Raw genomic sequence first — 10,508 nt, 5'->3', positions numbered from 1 at the left:
TCATGGCCCATTGGACTCATCAAGGTGGGTACATGTAAGCCTAGTGGTATCCAAAGGAGAGGATGAGGGAGCTGATGCCCGTGCAAGCCAACCCAAGGCAGGCAAAAGACACTGCACTTCTCTTTTATCTACTAGTTGATCTCATCGTTCTTCATTTTTTAGGGGGGGTGTTCTTTATAATAAATATGATACATTACTGGGATAACAATAATAGCAAACACCTAGTAGTGCTTGCTATGTACTTAGACATTGTTCAAAGTGCTCACATACACTGACTCTAATCTTCACAACTCCATGAGGTACATACTGATATCCTCTCCACCTTACAGAGGAAGAAACAGAGGCACAGAAAGTTAAGTGACTTTCCCAGCTCAGGAGTGTCAGAGTGGGACTTGGAGCCGGGCAGTCTAGTACCATAGTCAGTTCTCTTAACTACTGCACTGTGTAACCTTCATGTAAAAAATTTGCTTTTAAGCATATTACGGTTTTATTGGAGGTTCAGCTTCAAATTTTTTAGAAATCTTCTGTCAAGGAGGTTGGAGACCGTAGCAATTGCTATGAAGTCAGAGACAGCTGGGTTTAAATACTTGTCAAAGAAAAATAGTATTCGTGATCCTTGTTAAAAACAGTAAGGCAGACTATTCAAGATGGGCTACTGCAATGGAGTTTAGCTGTAGGGGAGGAAGATGGGGTTCAACTCTGAACACAAGAAAGCAAGTGGAAATTTATAGTCAAGGAGCAGAGTACGGGTTACTGGATGGGAAATTACTAAGAAGAAACATGGGGGTAAGGGAAATTCTGGCTAAACCAATTTTGATAGGATTTTTGCTAAAAGCAGGCCAGGGTGTGGGATGAGAAATTTGATCAGATATCAAGGGCGGGGGATATTCACTAAAATGACCCAGCAGGATTTGAGCTAAAACTGGACTAAGTGGGCCAAGGACAGAGCCAAAGAGTGAAGCCTAGTCACAAAGAGGCCTCAGAGGAACCTGACTCAAGTTTGGTAAAGGAAAGTCTTTGTCATTCCCAGCACTGTTACCTCCTGGTTGGGTTAACTTGGGTAAGTTAACTAACCTCTCTTAGCTTCTGATTTTTCATCTGGAAAAAGATAATAATATCTTCCTTAAACATTGTATGAATCAAATGAAATAATGCTCAATAAATACTTGCACACTGCCATGTCTAGTAAGTGCTATTAAGATCATTGTTATTAGAAAGCTCTTGCTGGAGAACTAAGTCGTTCCTGATGAAACCAGGCTCTCGGGAATCTTAAATGCCACTGGTAAGAGTGTTACTTGGCAAGGCATTATTGCAAGGCAGGTTTGCCATATCTATCAAAATATAAAACATGGCATATCTTTGGAGGCAGTAATTTCATTTCTGGAAATATATTCTAAGGAAATAATAGTATAAGAATACAAAGACATTTCCATGGATGTCCATTGCAGCATTATTTAACATAGTAAAACTTGCCCAATAACCTAAATGTCCAACAGTAGGAGACTGGTTAAATACATAATGGTCTTCATGTAGTAGAATGCTATGCAGCCATTAGATGTGTTCAGTGATAAGTAAAAACAACCATAATCTGTTAAGTGCCAAAAGCAGGTTGCAAGATAATACATATAACGTGATTCCATTTTTGTAAAAACAAAACAAACAAAAAAATCAATACAAAATATCTGTTTTTATGTGTGGATGACGAGGTAGGCCTATGTGCATTTAAAAAAAACAAAACAAAACCCTGGAGGATAAACACCAAAACGTTAGCACTGTAGCTCTACTTGGTCCTGGTATAATAGTCATTTGTGCTCCTGACCTAATGTTTCTGGCTCCCAACCATGAAGACACGTAGTAGGAGCGTACTCCCTTGCTCCATTGTAGTGGGGTGGGACCATGCGAGCGTCCTAGCCAGTGAGTTGTAAGCCGAAGTACAAGTATCATTGCTGGGTCAAGCGTGTGACTGTTGGAGTGAGACTTTCCATTGCTCCCTTCTTTCCCCTCAGCCACAGCAACTGGCAATGTTCCAAATGTTAAGCGGCAGCTCTACCTATCTGGGTCCCAGAATGAGGAAGATGACACTGGAGTAGATGCCCCAGGCAACCTTCTGACATGATGGTCATGTAGCTTGCAGAAAAAAAAAGACCAATGGTTTTAAACCACCGATACTGCTAATTATTTGTTACCTTAACAAAACCTAACCTGTACCCCTGATGATAGGGAGTATGGTTGATTTTTATTTTCTTCTTTGGTTATTATAGTTTCTGACTTTTCCCCTCTGGCTAAAGCCAAAATACGGGCAGGATTTGTGGGTCGGTCCAGAAGCCTTATTACAGGAGCATCTAGACTAGAAAGGCCAATTTCCCTCCTCTCCCAGGCTGGCCATGGAGCGGACCCTGCCTTGGTGAGGGGTCTGCTGGCGCAGGAAAGGAGGAGAAACCGGAGGGAAGAGAAGGCGGGGCAGACCGCACACGGCTGCACTGGCTCACCAGGGGACAGGCCTGGGCTGGCTGGATGCTGGAGGCCTAAGGGCACCAGGTATTGGGACAGAAAGTAAATAAAGCGTTGTGTTTATGGGAATCCCTTAGCGTTACTTACTGCCAGCCTCCTCCGAAGTTTAGAGCCTCCCGTCACAGAATACAAGGGCCCTCCTGTCCGCTCTCTCCACTTTCTATCTGATCCACAGCCTGTTACTAGAACAATCCTTGTAAGCAGCAGTTCAATGGTATCACTCCTCCGCTCAGAAACCTCCTGCTTGAAGAAAAGATAACGTCGAAGATCCTCTCAGTGACTTTTCAGCACCCTAAAATGAGGCTATGGATGACTCGGATGTATTTTCTCCTCCCTTTCCTCAGCCTCTTCCTCCTCCCGGGAATGTCCCTCACTCCCTCTCATGCCACATCCCCTCAGACCTACCCAGCCCCGAGGTGTCCCATCACCTGCAGGTAGCCGTCCTAGATGACCACAGCCCCGAGGAGAGCCTTCAGAGCCCCGAAGCATTTACGTTCTCTCCAGCAACCGGGACTACACTGTCCACCTATGACTTCTGATCCAATCCAACAGGCAGCTCTCCATCAGGGCAGAGACCACGTCTTATGCATCTTTGTCCAAAAGCCAGTACTTTGGACAAGGAGCTGCTCCATGAACACTTGGGTCATGATCAAATCAGGGTCCCTGCTCTGGCGGAGAGGGAGGTCAATGCCCACTACCTATGAACCAACACCCACAGTTCTGCCTTCAGAAAACCTCCCCAAAGGCACCATTTCCTAGGGCTTTGAAGGGAGACACATGCAATTATTTCAAAGTCATTCTTTACGTCTGTTCTCGAAAGCTGGTAGAACTGTCTGATCAGACAGTACTAATAAGGAAAAGAATTTTTCAGGACATATTTTTTTAAATGTGGTCTACTCCACCTAGTGTTTTACCTAAAGAATGATGATACCTTGAAAATTAAGGGGAAGGAAAATCCTCTACAAAGAGATTCTACTGCATTGAACTTGCCACATCCTTTGGGACCAGCTAGCATAATCTTTAAAACCCAGAAAGACCCATTAGGATGGCTACTGTTTTAAAAAATAGAAAATAACAAGTGTTGGTGACAAATTGGAACCTTGAACACTACTGGTGGGAACGTAAAATGGCACAGTCACCGGCGACAACAGTATAGTAGTTCCTCAAAAAAATTACAACAGAATTACCAAATGATCCAGCAATTCTACTTCTGGGTGCACACCCAAAAGGGCTGCAAGAATTTGAATAGATATTTGTACACCCATGTTCACAGCACATTATTCATAATAGCTAAAAAGTGGAAGCAATCCAAATGCCCATCGACAGATAATGAATAAGCAAAATGTGATACATATGTACAGTGGACTTATTCAGCCTTAAAAAGGAAGGACATTCTGACGCATGCTACAACATGGATGAACCCTGAAGACATGCTAAATGAAATAAGCCAGTCACGAAAGGACAAATTCCATTTCTATGAGGTACCTAGAGTAGCCAAGTTCATAGAAACAGAAAGTAAAACAGAGGTCGCCAGTGGCTGGTTGGAGAGGAAACAGGCAGTTACCATTTAACGGGTATGGATTTCAGTTGAGTAAGACGGAAAAAGTTCTGGAGATAGAGGGTGATGATGGTTCACAACGCTGTGAATGTACTGAATACCACTGAACTGTACACTGAAAAATGGTTAAAATGGTAAATTTTACATTATGCATATTTTATCACAATAAAAAAAAAACAAAGAGAAGGTGACAGACTTTTCAAAATTCAAAAAATTACAGAGAAACAACTTGTATTTTCACTAAACATGTTTAGAAACGAAATAGAAGATGAGAGGAATGTTCTTCCAGGTCAGAGAGAACATGGCCCTGTGACCTCTCGCCCCAAAGTCCTTCTCCCAGGAATTGGCTGGGTTCACTCTGAGCACCTGTTGCTTGGAACCTGAGGATTAAATGAGTCTAAAACTTTGCGTCTCTCCTCTTCTAAATGGCACAAAAGGCATGCACATTCATTGATTCTGTAAGCATTCTTCTTGCAGTCCAAGGCTGGCCAATCATGACCTAAACTTGTAACTCCTTACTACTATGCCTAAAGTCAATATTGCAAATCAATCACAAATTGTTCCCACTGAGACCCGGTGCAGATTCAGAATCCTTCTCAACACATCTCTGTAACTGTAATACTGGTAAATGGGTGTTAGCATGAGGCAAATGTAATTTGCCATCACTAGGTACAGAGGACCTCCCTCAGGGCTTGCAGGCACTTGCATCAAATCCAAGGCAGGGTTTGGTATTAAGAGCTGTGGCCGACTAGAGTAGGAGGGGTGAGTACTACTATGTTCAGTAAGTACACGGTGGTATGTGGCCTCGCAAGAATCCAAAGCCAGGCTCAGCCATGAGCCAGCTCCTCAAGCAAGCCTCCAGTGCCAGGCAAGTGCCTGTGAATAAATGAAGATATAAGTCAAAATCAACATTAACTTGGTTTTCCCCCTGCAGTGTGCATAAAACTATGTAATGTAGGAATTAAGGAAGAAAAACAGAAACCCAGAGAGCCTGCTGTGTGTTGATGTGGGCCTTCTTTGCTAATATTTTTCTTGGTTTAGTAGAACTCAGAAGGCGGAAGACTCCTCACGGAACTTCCATCTTCAGAAGAGCTACTGGATTCTCTTTTTCCTCCCATCTGGTTCTGAAGGCCACAGCACCTTTCCCCTTCTCTGCATCCCTCTCGACTGTTTCGAAAGAAGCTCTCCTCCTTTTCTTTTGCCCACCTCTGCCTCTGGCTCTGCCTACAGTTTCCTTGGCTCTAGACAGGCCTTGGAGTGGGTGGGCTCCTAGTACACTCCTGGGTCCCACCCAGGAGCCTGAAGATCTGCAACAGGGGAGTAGGTCTAAAAAGATAATTCAAGGTCTCCCTTCTCCTACTCTGCTAAGCGTTTTAAATACGGGATCCTATTCATCATCTTAAGAATTCTGTGAAGGAGGTATTATTATTATGTCCATTTTACAGACGAAGAAACTGAACTTCAAAGAAGTTAAGTATCTAACCCAAAGTCACACAACGGCATGTGACAGAACAGGGACTCAGGCTCAGCTCTGTCCTCAGCTGAAGGCTGTGCCTGTAATGAGGCTGCCTCCTAACCATTCAGCAGGGTTCTTGCCTGGACTCCCTCTGTGCCCCGGCCTGATGTGCTCCTGCAGTCTTTTAGGAGTCTCTGATTTAAACGAATAAAACTCTAATAATGGAGTTTTCGGCAGTGGAGCCACCTAATTACAAGGCCTGCTCCTAGAAGATGTGCAGACTTGGGCTTTCCTGGATAGGACGGTATATGCCGCAGAGTCCTGCAGGAGAAATTGAGGCACTCCAGCTGTACCCTGGCCCTGTCTCTGACTCACAGGTAGGAAAGCCTCGGAGTCACTCTGACGTCAGTATGCTCGATAACGTGAGGATATTAAAGTTAGGAGAAGCTTTCAAGGATTTCTAATCCAACACTCTAAAAATCCTAAATACCATCTGAAGTTTGTTAATTCGTTCATTCACAAATATTTACTGAATGCTTACTATGTATCAATATTTCCATCGGATTCACAGGAAACTTAAATCCCTGAAGCATTGCTTTGGTAATCTTTCTCACTCTTTAAATGAACTAGATATTTTTGTAGTTACTGAGTGAAAAACTGAAGCCCAGGCAAGTGAAACAGCTATGATGTCCATATTAGTTTAGAAATAGCCATAAAACCAACTCACTTCCAGCTGAAGTCTGCTGGAAGAGCAGAGAGGCCATAACATGTCTCCCTGGGCCTTCTGGACATGAAGATCATAAGAAATGTGTCTTCCAGCCAATGTTTTTACCTTGATAGTCACTTCCCCCTATTTAGAAAAGTAGAGATTTTTTTTCCCCCCAAAAGGTCATTTGTTAGAAGTAGAAGGGAACTTCCTCAACGTGATAAGGGGATATCTACAGAAACCCACAGCTTATATCACATTTAATGGTAAGAGACTAAAAGTTTTCTTCATAAGATCAGGAAAGACACAAGGAGGCCTGCTCTTACAACTTCTATTCAACATTGTACTGGGAGTTCTAGCAAGTGAAATTAGGCGAGAGAAAGAAGAAAGAGGCATCCAGTTGGAAAAAAGGAATAAAACTACCTCTATTTGCATATGACATGACACTACATAGCAAAAGCTTAAAGAATCCAGACAAAAAAACTATTTGAGCTAATAAATGAGTTCAGCAAGGTTGCAGGATATAAGATCAATATAAAAAATCTATTGTATTTCTGTGCACAAGCAATGAAAAAAATCTTAAAATGGGATTCAGAAAACAATTCCATTTACGATAGCATCAAAAAAATAAAATACTTAGTAGTAATAAATTTAATCAAAGAAGTGCAAGATGTACACTGAGAACTACAAAACATTACTGAAAGAAATTAAAGAAGACCTAAATATGTAGTAAGACACCTTGTACTTATGTACTGGAAGACTTAATATTGTTAAGACGGCAATATTCCCCAAATTGATTTATAGGTACAATGCAACCCCTGTCAAAATTCCAGCTATCTTTTTGCAGAAATGAACAAATTGATCCTAAAATTCATATGTAAATGCAAGTGACTTGGTCAAAACAATCTTGAAAAAGAACAAAGTTGGAGGACTCACACTTGTTGATTTTAAAACTTCCTACAAAGCTACAGTAATTAAGAGGTTGTGGTACTGGCATGAAGACAGACACATAGATGAAGGGAATAGAATTGAAAGTTCAGAAATAAACCCATATATCTATGTGGTCAATTGATTTTTTTTTTTTTTTTTTAAGTTTAATTTTTATTTATTTATTTATTTATGGCTGTGTTGGGTCTTCGTTTCTGTGCGAGGGCTTTCTCCAGTTGTGGCAAGCGGGGGCCACTCTTCATCGCGGTGCGCAGGCCTCTCACTATCGCGGCCTCTCTTGTTGTGGAGCACAGGCTCCAGACGTGCAGGCTCAGCAATTATGGCTCACGGGCCCAGTTGCTCTGCGGCATATGGGATCTTCCCAGACCAGGGCTCGAACCCGTGTCCCCTGCATTGGCAGGCAGACTCTCAACCACTGCGCCACCAGGGAAGCCCGGTCAATTGATTTTTGACAGGGTACCGAAACTATTTAACAGGGAAAAAATAGTTTTTTCAACTAATAATAGTAGCACAACTGAATATCCACATGCAAAAGAATGAACTTGGACTCCTACCTCATACTATATACAAAAATTAATTCAAAATGGATCACAGATCTAAATGTAAGAATAAAACTATAAAACTCATGACACTATCAAAAAAGTGAATGGACAGGACTTCCCTGGTGGCACAGTGGTTGAGAATCTGCCTGCCAATGCAGGGGACATGGGTTCAATCCCTGGGCTGGGAAAATCCCACATGCCACAGATCAACTAAGCCCCTGTGCCACAACTACTGAGCCTGCGCTCTAGAGTCCACGAGCCACAACTACTGAGCCCACAAGCCGCAACTACTGAAGCTCACACGCCCTAGAGCCCGCGCACCAAAACTACTGAGCCCACGCGCCGCAACTACTGAAGCCCACACGCTCTAGGGCCCACATGTCGCAACTACTGAGCCCGCGTGCTGCAACTACTGAAGCCCACGCACCTAGAGCCTGTGCTCCGCAACAAGAGGAGCCACTGCAATGAGAAGCCCATGCACTGCAACGAAGAGTAGCCCCCGCTTGCCACAACTAGAGAAAGCCCGCGCGCAGCTATGAAGACCCAAAGCAGCCAAAAATAATAAAATAAATAAATAAATAAATAAAATTAAAAAATTTTTAAAAGTGAAAGGACAACCCATATGATGGAAGAAAATATTTGCCAATCAAAATATCTGATAAGGGTCTAGTATCCGGAATACATAAAGAACTCTTACAACTCAACAATAAAGAGATAAATAACCCAATTAAAAAATGACAAAGAGGGCTTCCCTGGTGGCACAGTGGTTAAGAATCCGCCTGCCAATGCAGGGGACACGGGTTCAATCCCTGGTCCGGGAAGACCCCACAGGCCACAGAGCAACTAAGCCCGGGCGCTACAACTACTGAGCCTGCGCTCTACAGCCCACAAGCCACAACTACTGAGCCCGAGTGCCACAACTACTGAAGCCCGCACGCCTAGAGCCCGTGCTCCGCAACAAGAGAAGCCACCGCAATGAGAAGCCTGCACACTGCAACGAAGAGTAGCCCCCGCTCTCTGCAACTAGAGAAAGCTCACGTGGAGCAACAAGGACCCAACGCAGCCAAAAATAAATAAGTAAAATAAATAAATATTTTTTAAAATGACAAAGAATTTGAATAGACATTTCTTCAAAGAAGATATACAAATGGACAATAAGCACTTGAAAAAAATGCTTACCGTCATTAATCATTCGGGAAATGTAAATTAAAACCACGATGAGATACCTTTTTTTTAAAAGAAAAAGGAAAATAAGTATTGGCAAGGATGTGAAAAAATTGGAATCCTCATACACTACTGGTGACAATGTCTAATGGTGCAGCCAGTTTGGAAAACAGTCTGACAAGTCCTCAAAATGTTAAACATAGAGTTTTACCATATAACCCAGCAATTCCATGCCTAGATATATACCCAAGAAAATAGAAAACAAATTTTCAAACAAAAACTTGTACATGAATGTTCACAGCAGCCCTATTCACAACAGCCAAAAAATGGAAACAACCCAAATGTGCATTGACTGATAAACAGATAAATATGTGGTATGTATATACAACAGAATATTATTCAGCCATGAAAGGAGTGAAGTACTGATTTGTGCTACAATATTCAAGAACCTTGAAAACAGTATGCTAAGTGAAAGAAGCCTGATACAAAAGGCCACATATTGGATGATTTCATTTATATGAAATGTCAGGGGTAGGAAAATCCATTGAGACAAAAATTAGGTCAGTGGTTGCTAAGGGTCAGGGGAAGTGGGGAGTGATTGCTAACAGCTACGGTTTTTCTTTATTGTGTGAAAATGCTCTGGGATTACACAGTGGTGATGGTTACATAACTCTCTGAATATACTAAAGGTCACTGAATCATACATTTTAAATTGGTGAATTTTGCCGCTATCTGAATCATATCTCAATAAAAAAGGTCAGTTGTAAAAATAATTCCTATGCAACGTTAATAAAAACTAAAAGAGCGAAAAGTTGTCTATTTTTTTAAAATTTATGTTTTTGTCAGGGAAAGGGATTTTGTTCTCATTTCTACCACTGATCAGGAAGACCACTATTAAGATCATACCCAATGACTAAACCAGCCATGGTAATGAGGGCCAGGAAATTTTAAAAATATTGTTTCTGAGAAACTCAATTGTCTAAGTTTGAGTTTCCCCAGAAACGGATCCTAAAACAAAGATTTATGTGCAAATAGTCTATTTGGGAGGTGAAGGAAATACCAGCAGGGGAGCAGGAAAGTGAGTCAGGGAAGGGAAGGCAGCCAATGAAGTGCGCATTATCAAGCAAATCACCACCAAGGGTAGCTGGAGCTTGATCCTATCGGGGAACCCTGTGAGTCAGTGTAAACTGTGTTTCAGTTACCCTCACCCTCAGAGACAAGGAGTTGGGATATTTATACGGCAACTCCCATCACTGGTTGAGGGTTAGCTCCTCCAGCAGCAAGTGAAAGCCCTCAAGCAAAGAGAGGCAGATGCTGGTAGCTGGAAGCTGGGCAGACTTGCACTGAAGTGGAAAGGCCTGACAGTTTATGGTGTATCTGTTAATCAGAACTCTCAACAGATGATCATGGGTTCTGAAATAAAAACCTGGATTAGAGTTTTAGCTTCAGCACTTAGGGCCAGCTACCCAGCTTACTGTGTCTCATTTCTGCATATGCAAAATGTGGGAGGGAGGGGGTAAGAACGTACATCTCACAGGAGTGTTGTGAGGATGAGATAAGATGATATATATGAACGTTCCTTCAGTTTAGTTAGTGGGTCTTTTAATTTTTAAATTTTTATTT

This window comes from Eubalaena glacialis, chromosome 1 (genome assembly GCF_028564815.1).
Source record: "Eubalaena glacialis isolate mEubGla1 chromosome 1, mEubGla1.1.hap2.+ XY, whole genome shotgun sequence".
Taxonomy (NCBI): domain Eukaryota; kingdom Metazoa; phylum Chordata; class Mammalia; order Artiodactyla; family Balaenidae; genus Eubalaena; species Eubalaena glacialis.
This window is presented reverse-complemented; position numbering follows the sequence as displayed.